Source organism: Mandrillus leucophaeus, unplaced genomic scaffold (genome assembly GCF_000951045.1).
Source record: "Mandrillus leucophaeus isolate KB7577 unplaced genomic scaffold, Mleu.le_1.0 Scaffold241, whole genome shotgun sequence".
Taxonomy (NCBI): Eukaryota; Metazoa; Chordata; class Mammalia; order Primates; family Cercopithecidae; genus Mandrillus; species Mandrillus leucophaeus.
Window position 1 is genome coordinate 3192087 of NW_012102488.1, and position 9761 is coordinate 3201847.

Here is a 9761-nt window from a genome sequence, read left to right on the forward strand (position 1 = left end):
GAGCTTCCATAGCCTCAGATCTGCCCCTCTGCACACCCCCGATCTCTTGCAAAGTGGTGTTTGGGTCTTCATGTCATCTCCCTCACATGTCTGGGAGTAAAGGTGAGGTTCAGGGACTTGAGCTTGTGTACTCTGGTGGCTTCAGGGAGAATGTGTAAAACAGAGAGGAGGTGGCTTGGAAAAAGGGAGACTCAGGAGAATCAAGGACATCTGAGGAGGCAAGCCTGGGAGCAGGAAAAGAGATGAGAGTGAGCAGAGGAAACAGTGCTGGGGCAGGGAAGCAGGTGGGAGGATCAGGGAATAAGGCGGGCTGGAGAGGTGGGGGTGGGGATGCTGGCGAGGGGCTGCCGGGCTCGCCAGGCTCAGGAGTCAATTACATCTTCCCGCAAGGGCCAGTTCACCTAGTTGCACCAAACCCCTCCCTCTGTGGGTAGGGCCAGAGGGCCCAGAGCACAGACCAACCCAATTAGGCAGGCCTGAGGTGGACTCAGGGGTGGGTGCTGGGCTGGACTCCTGGTTGTGGGGAGAACCGCCACCCTGCCTACTCCATCCACTTTCCAACTCGCTGCCTATCTGGAGCAGATGCAATATTTAGTGCCTTGTGAAAGATGCTCCTAGTGCACCTGCTGCCTGCTGCCCCTCCCCCAGGCTGCCCTGGGCTCTCCAGATGGGGGTCCTATGGATGCTTGGCCTAGATTCTGAGCCCTGCCTCTTATACTCAGGACCCCTTTCCCAGAGGCCAGCTGCTTGAGTACCCTGGAAGCCAGTCTGTAGCCCCAGGCTACAGCCCTTCTTTAGCATGTCTGTTTGGACCGACTTATTTCATAAAGAGGGGTGTGTCTGGCCCAAGCCCATCTGGCATGTCTGAGGCAGCTCTGGGGTCAGAATCTGCAGCTCCCATGCCCCAGCCCTGCAATACTAGGGGAGGCTGGAGCTCACATCTCTGAAGTCCCACTGGGCTGGTGCGACTGAGCTCCCAAGTCCAGGGCTGCTCTGTAGGCTGTGGCTCATGCTCCAGCTCCCAGCCCACCTGATGTGCTCAGGTGGCTCACCTTTGGGCCTGCCCTGCCTCTCAGACATTCAGCTGACCCAGAGGGACTCCCCATCTTGACCAACAGCTGTGGGCTCGAGTTAGAGGTTCCGGGAACCTTAGACCATCTGGCCCAACCCCCTGTTTCTCAGCTGGGGAAACTGAGACCAAAGAGGGGAAGAAACTTTCTCGAGTGCCCCCAGCAAGTCAGAAGAGGAGCCAGGTCTAGGAGCCTCTTTCCGACAGAGGTATTCCCTGACCCCTGAGCCTTCTTCAGTGCCTGATTAGCTTCCCTGTAAGGAGACTGCCCTGCAGGGGCTGGAAATGGTGCTGTCCCGGGCAGTGTGTGCCCATGACTGCGCCTGTGTTTGTACTTGTGAGTGTATGGTGGGGGGCGGGAGGGTCGGTGAAGGGTGGGAATAAACAGCAGGGATACTGGGGGCTGGAATGCACCCCACTTGCCTCCCCAAAAGGGGGCGGGGGAGCCGAGCCCAGCACATGCTTAAATTTTCCAATGTACTGAATGCCTGTGAGGCTTGCTGGGCTCAAAAGACAAGCAACAGGCCTTTTGCCCCCAGATGGCAGGGGTGGCCCCGGATGGGTGGAAGCTTCTGCAGCACGGTTAGGGGTCACATCCCAGCCCATGGGCTGACAGTTAAACAGAGAAGCCACCACTAGGCGTCAGTCACGATTCAATGATTCTGATGAGGAGTGGGCCCCACCCCCAGCCTCTGCCCAGGGTTTTGTCTTCCAGGCCTTCTTGGGAAAAATTGTTCCCTCCCAGAAAGGGGCTAATAATCTGAGAGGAAGCCATAGCTGGACTTCTAAACTGTGTGAGTGTGTGTCCAGTTTGAAAAAGCATATCCGACTTCAACATTTATATTGAAAAAATGGAAAGATACACCCATTGTTTTGGAATACAAGCTACAGAAAGTAACAGTTAACAGAATCTTATTGGAAAGATTAGATTCTGCATCTGGAAAGACAGAGTGATTTTTCAACTGGGGTGATGTCCTTAACTGACGAAGGGAACATGATATTTATATTTATTAAAAGGCAGCTATGATTTTTTTTTAAGTAGAGAATTTATCTTTTATAAAGAGCTTATAACATATTATTAGTGTTTCTTCAATCATGTGTATTAATCACCTGGATTCCTAGGCTTTATTCCCAGAGATTCTGATCCTGTGAGCCTAGGGTGGGGCCCAGAAATCTGTACAGGGTGATACAGACCACCTCAGGAGCACACCTAAGAAACACTGCAACTGGCCCTCACACACATCCAAGTCTCCAAATATGTAGGCAGGGCATATTATCTCCATAGAACAGATGGAGAAACTGAGGTCCAGGATGGTGAAAGAAATGGCACAGGGTCACCCAGCAAGTACTAGCAGAGCCATGATACACGGACTGCCTGCAGACACCATCTTTGGTGAGAGCTCCTCTTCTTTATAGGAGTAGTACAAACTTACTTTCTGTAGTTTGTATTCCAAAATGATGGGGATATCTTTCCATATTTTTCAATATGAATTTTTAGATTGGATATGCTTTCCCAAACTGGACACACACTCACACAGTTTAGAATTCCAGCTATGGCTTCCTCTCAGACTATTAGCCCCTTATATATTCCCTGACTCCTACCTCCTTCCACCACTATGGTGGGTCTCTATCCAAGGAAGAGGTAGCCCTGGTCCTCTAGGCTGACTGGGGCTTGGAGGAAGAGCCTGGGTGAGTGTAGGAGCTAGGAGGGCCCTTGGAATTCAGGTGGGGAAACTGAGACCCTGAGAAGGCAGTCCTCATATTTGCACTCTACCTGGAGAAGGGCTAGGGTCTCCTTCCTGAGTGTCAGGCCCGACTTCACCAGCCTGGCACTCAGTCAAGCTGGCTGTCCAGGCCCGGCACACCTTGGGTGGGTGACCAGAGGCAGTGGTGCCATAAAACGTGTTTCCTGGGAGATCTACCCACAAAGCACAAAACATTCCAGGGCTGGTGATTTGGGCAAGCCCCCTTCCCTCTTGGCCCAGTTTCCCCATCTCTACCACAGCTGTGTTGGAGGAGACTTCTCTCTAAGGCTGAGCAGCAGATTCACTCCCAAGTGCCTACACCGCCTAGGTGGCCGGCTCCTCTGAGCCCACGCTTCAAGAAAGTCACCTCTTAGGCAAGGAAGGAGCCTCGGCCCTGTTGGGAGTGGGAGTCGGTGCACTTGCAGCCTCCCAGACTACTGGGGATGATTCGCGGTGCCTGCAAAGCCGGTGTCATCCAGCCCCGCTGCCCAGCCCACAGACACTCGCTCGGGAGGATAGCCCTGGCCCTCGCAAGGGCTCCGAGAAGAGGCGGCCTCCACTCCAAACCTGGCAGACCCACCCACGCAGGCCCGCCCCCGCTGCTTCGGCGAGTGGGCTCAGCCCTGCCCACGCCCCCATCTGGCCGGGACAACCTCGGGCCACTCACCCGGGCGCAGGGCACCCTTCCTTCCCTCCCACCTGTGGCCAGTCCAGCCCCGTTCAGCCCAACCCAGGCACCCCTCCCTCCTTCCCCGAAAAGAACTCACCGCGCCCGCAAAGGGCGACCAGGAGGAAAAGGACCAGGAAAGGCGCATGCCTCATGGCTGGCAGGGCCGGGTGGCAGCCGCTGCGAGCTCCGCTGTGGGGTCACAGGGCACCCGTGAGCCGCGCGGTCGAGTGAGCGCCGGTCCTGGCCCCGGAGGTTTGCTGGCGCAGCGGCGCTCACTAGGACCCCGCGGAGAGCCCCGCCGAACCCCGCCAAGCCCCGCGTGGGCAGCAGCTGGGAGTCCCGCCCACTCTGGGGATGAACTGGGGCCGCTGCTCCGCTTCGACGCCGTGGGTGGTCTGGACCCCACCTGCCACTTGGCTTCCCGATCTCCTCGGGCCTCGCAACCTTCCCCCAAGGAAGGCAGGCAGGACAGTGCGGGCACCCTTGCTACAGCTGGGGAGAGTGAGCCCTCGAGGGCGGCAGACGCTAGCGCAGGATCCCTCTACTGTTGGGGAAGGAGCATGTGCTTGAGCCGGGAGGTCCTTGGCCTTTGCCTTCCCTCACCTCGAAGAGGCTTTTAGGCAAATGAGTCATCTCAAGTTCATTCGCATGGGGTTTGCTGAAAGAAACGACACTGCGGGGTGAGCCGACACGAGGGAGCGCTGCTCTTTGCAGACTTCGCAGGGAGGGCGTTTAGGAAGAGTGAGTGGAATCTGGCAGGGTGAATAGCTCAGGGCCCCTCACCCAGCTTGGGGGCTGGGGAAGGAGCAGACTTAAAAGGGAGGGGATGGGGCTGGAGTGGGCTGGCCTCATCCTCCCCCATGGGCCTTCCAATCTGGGCTGAACAGAGGCAGCTCAGGTGATTCAAGGGAACAAGCACATCCCTCTCCTAGCCCTCTCCTTGACGCATTTTTGGAATCAGTACCATTCTCTTGCGGGTGGTGGGACAGCTGCCATCTCAGGACCTGGCTGGAACTGCTGCCTCAATTCTGGATCCAGAAGGGCCTCTGGCAGCATCTCCATCTCCCTCTCAGTCCAGTCCTCCTACCTGCTCCCCTGTGTGGGCCCTAACAGGCAAATCTGACAACTGGAGGAACGAGGCAGGAAAGGGCAGGGTCTGAGGGAGTGACACCTGTAAAAAGGCAGCTTTGCCACCTTATCTCCAAGACTCTCAGTCTGGCTTTCATATTGCTCCCCCCACACCATGTTGCTATAATCTGACATGTTGACATACAGTCTTCAAAAACAGCACTGTTGAAGTGGAGCAGATTTCCCCTTTGGGATGCTTTGGAGAAGTTAGGCTTGAGGGCACCCTCTCTTCTCCAAACTGCAGCAGTAATAAGTGAGATATATAAAGTAAATAAAAAAGACATGGCAAGGCTGGAAAATAAGATACTCATCTCCATGAACCAAAACCAGAAAAGAAATGCAAAGCAGTTGGAGGCTGAAGAGCCTGGAGCCTGTTGGGCTTTGGAAACCAAAGACAGTGGCAGGTCCTTTGGGATAGATGGGGACCAAAAGACTCTTGGCTAGAAGCTGGGAGCTTGGGTGTATGCCAGGACTTGAAAGGATGCTGGGAGCAGGGGACCTGCTGCTGATCTGTGGTCTGTATCCCTGGCTTTATAGGATGTGTACATCCCCAATATACCCAGGACAGGAACTTGGAAAGGACATAAAACCTGGAGGCCATTGCAAAACTGGAAAAGTTAGGCTAGCAAAGGGGATAGGATGAAACAGGTTTTTATAGAAGTTTGACGTGTGTTTTCTTTAAATAAAAAGAGCAGCTGTCTAATTATCTATTGAGAATAATATAATCTTGGTACAAAACTAGAACAAGGATGTACAAGGAAAGTACATCATAGAACAATCTGAATTATGGGTCTTTGTCACAGAGAGACAGCACAGAGCAGTGACCAGTGCATCGCTTCTGGAGCCAGGCATCCGGATTTGTATTCTGGTGCCACTACTTATCTTCTCTGTGACCTTAGGGAAAATGATTTGCCTTCACTGTGCCTTAACTTCCTCATATATAAAGGGAGAAAATAACCTTCACAATAAGCCTTCTAGGATAAAATGAAATAATTCATGGAAAGTAACTTAATACCCAGAACCTAGAAAACCAAATAAATATTAGCTGCTATTAACTTTTATGAACATGGATTCCAAAATTCTAAATAATACCAAGTTGAATATAGCAACGTACACACACACAAACAATGCATCATGATGAATTAGGTTTTATTACAATAACGCAAGGACAGAGTCAACATCAGATAATTCACTATTAGCAAGCTAGCTTCTTTGTTTTTGAGACAGGGTTTCACTGTTGCCCGGGCCTGAGTGGAGTGGTGGGATTTTGGCTCACTGCAACCTCCATCTCCCAGGCCCAAGCGATCTTCCCATCTCAGCCTTCCAAAGTGCTGGGATTACAGGCATGCAACACCATGCCTGGCCCTATCTTTCTTAATGTGTAGTAATTATCATACTTAATGGTAAAACTTTAGAAGCAATTTCCATCAAAGTTAGGATGTAGACAAGGGTGTGTTCTATCACTGTTTCTATTGAACATGGCACTGGAGGTCCTAGGCAATGTGTTAGGTTAATACATATGAAAATGCCATTTTTTAAAAGATTATGAGATGCCCAACATCAGAAATGTATGTGATTCAACCTATAATAGAAATGAAGGAAATAAAGTTTTAAAATTGGAAAGAAAAAGAACTACCTGTATTTGCAGACAGGTATGATTGTCTATGCAGAAAATCCAAAAGAATATACAGATAAATTATTAAGACTAGTAAGAGAGTTAAGCAAGGTTGTTGAATTCAAGATCATCTTTAAAAAAACCCATTAGCATTCCTAGACATCAGTAATAACAAATTAGAAAATGTAATAGAAAGAGAGATTCTAGGCCGGGCGCGGTGGCTCACGCCTGTAATCTCAGCACTTTGGGAGGCCGAGGCAGGTGGATCATGAGATCAGGAGGTCGAGACCATCCTGGTTAACATGGTGAAATCCCGTCTCTACTAAAAATACAAAAAAAAAATAAAAAAAAAAAAAAAAATTAGCCAGGCGTGGTGGCGGGAGCCTGTAGTCCCAGCTACTCCGGAGGCTGAGGCAGGAGAATGGTGTGAACCCAGGAGATGGAGCTTGCAGTGAGCCGAGATCACGCCACTGCACTCCAGCCTGGGTGACAGAGCAAAACTCTGTCCCCCCCAAAAAAAAAAAAAAAAAAAAAAAAAGAAAGGAGATTCCATTCACAATAGCAACAAAAACCTGAGAATATATCTAGCAAAATATATGTAAGGCCTTTCATGAAGAGTATTGCTATGGTCTGAATGTGTCTCCCAAACATATTTGTTAAAACTTAATTGCCAAGATAATATTAAGAGGTAGGGCCTTTAAGGAGTGATTAAGTCATAATGGCAAGTCCTCATGGATGAGATTAGTGTCTTATAAAAGGGCTTGTGTGGGAGGTTTATCTGTTCCTTCTGCTGCATGAGAACATAGCATTTGTCCCCTCCAGAGAAGCCAGCATTCAAGGCACCGTCTTGGAAGCAGAGACCAGGCCCTCACTAGTCACAGTACCTGCTGGTGCCTTGATCTTGGACTTCCCAACCTCCAGAACTGAGAAAATAAACTTCTGCTGTCTGTAAATTACCCAATCTCAGGTATTTTGTTATAGTACTACAAAGACAAATACAAAAATTACTCAGGAAGAACTGACTAAATTGAAATATAGACCATATATATTATGAATGGGAGAACTCAATGCTATAAACATATTACTTCTCACCAATTAATCTGTAAATTCAAGCAATTCCCAAATCCCAATAGATTTTTTTGTGGAACTTGACAGACTGATTCTAAAATTCATATAGTAATTGAGGGGTCAAGAACAGTGTCCATACACTGCTGGTACCCTCTCCATACCCCTTGGCATTGCCAACCGCATACATGCCAGGGAGCCGATGCTTTTAAGAGTACCCTCAGTGTATTCATCGTGCCTTTTCATTTCCTGTATTTCCTGATGTTTTGACAGCTGAGGCCTTGCTGATTCTGGAGAGACTGCTCCTCCCAGGGCTAGCCAATTCCCCGAGACAGTAAGGGACTCACTTGCAAATGCACCTTCCATATGCAAACCAGCTAATCCATAGCCCATACCCCCAACCACCTCCTTCATCAGACTCTTACACTGGGCCACTGTCCATCTGCCCTCATCATCCCAGGGCCATGAACCAGACAACTAGGGACAGCCCTATGCCCCAGAGTCAAGTGAAATTATTTAAACTATTAATAGCTAATCTTGTGCCTGCTTACCCCGGCTTGACTTGCCTTTCTCTTGGATGCCACAAATAAAGCTCTTGCCCATGTTTCCCCCCAGCTCCCTTTACTTATTCACCAACCCTGGTGCTTCCCCATGTATCCCTGCCTGGTGTGCCCTGTCTCTTGTTTCTAGGGACCTCTGAATATAAAAAACTCTTTCTTTCAAAACAGTCATTTCCATATCTGTGTGTCTTGCCATGTCTGATGAAAATCTTGAGTGCATTTTAAAACAGCCATGAGGAAAGGGAGTTGGTGGATAAATACCACAGCTTCCCCACCCCTCAGTTGGAATAACCGAAGGGCCCAGTGAGATTGAACCCCAGTTACCTTTTGTGGCAACCTGCTCATTCATGCACCATCTATTGGCTTTCTTCCCTTCCCTATGTCACTTCTCACCCTCTTACCTTGCTTCCTGGAATCATCTTCTAAAAACATGCTGGCACCCAAATCCTTGACTCAGGCTCTCCTTCAAGCAGAACCCAAATGAATACATTTTTAAAGAATAAGAATGACATAGGCTGGGTGTGGTGGCTCACGCCTGTAATCCCAGCACTTTGGGAGGCCAGGGCAGGCGGATAATGAGGTCAAGAGATCGACACCATGCTGGCCAACATGGTAAAACCCTTTCTCTACTAAAAATACAAACAAATTAGCTGGGCATGGTGGCACGTACCTGTAGTCCCAGCTACTTGAGAGGCTGGGGCAGGAGAATAATTTGAACCTGGGAGGTAGCGATTGTAGTGAGCTAAGATCACGCCACTGCACTCCAGCCTGGGTGACAGAGTGAGACTGTCTCCAAAAAAAAAAAAAAGGAATGACATAGAGGTCAGTGGTAATGGAAGGTTTAAGATTTGTGTATATATAATAATGTCATAGGAATCAGGACAGTTAAATGTTGTTGAGGGGGATGTACAAATTGACCACTGGAAGAGAACAGGAACCCAGCAAAAGATCCAGCAAAAGATCCATGACACATAGAAACTTGAAATAAGACAGAAGTTGCCTTGTAGATCATTGGGGAAAGGATGGAATATTCTAAAAATGATGTTGGCACAATTGATTATCCATATGGAAAGTAAATACAACTAGATCCCTAGTTCACACCATACCAAAAATAAAACCCAGGTTCAGTAAAGATCTAGTTTGAAAAACGAACTTTGAAAACATTTAGAAGCAAATATAGGGGGATATCATTATGACTGGAGTAGTGTCTTAGTGTGGGCTGCTCTAACAAAATGCCATAGACTGGGTTTGAGAAATCAACAAACATTGATTTCTCCCAGTTCTGGAGGCTAGATGTCCAAGATCGGGGTGCCAGCATGGTTGGCTCTTGGTGAGGGCCCACCTCCTGGTTCACAGAGGGTCATCTTCTTGTATCCTCACATGGCAAGAGAGCAAGGCAGACAGGAAGCAACTCTCCTGCATCTCTTCTTTTAAAGGTGCTGATCCCATCGTGACAGCTCCACCCTCCTGACCTAATTACTTTTTAAAGGCCCCACCTCTTAACACCATTATATTAGAGGCCAGAATTTCAACATACAAATTTAGAGGGGACACAAACATTCAATCCACAACAAGAAGAAAGTAATTTCCTAAACAAAATACTAAAAGTGGCTGGGTATGGTGGTTCATACCTGTAATACCAGCATTTTGGGAGGCTGAAGCAGGAGGACTGCTTGAGCCCAGGAGTTCCAGACCAGCCTGGGTGACATAACAAGACCCCGTCTCCTCTCTATGTATAAAAAATTAGCTGAGTGTGCTGGTACGTGCCTGTAGTCCTGGCTACTTAGGAGACTGAGGCGGGAGGATTACTGGAACCCAGGAGTTTGAGGCTGCAGTGAGTTGTGATTGAGCCACTGCACTCCTGCCTGGGCAACAAAGTGGGACTGTCTCAGGAGAAAAAAATATTAAA

General features: G+C 49.2%; 1 pseudogene; it reads right to left on the reverse strand.

Annotated features, from left to right (window-relative positions):
- LOC105541626 lies at nucleotides 1-1106 on the reverse strand (annotated as a pseudogene).
- Between the last annotated feature and the right edge of the window lie 8655 nt (nucleotides 1107-9761).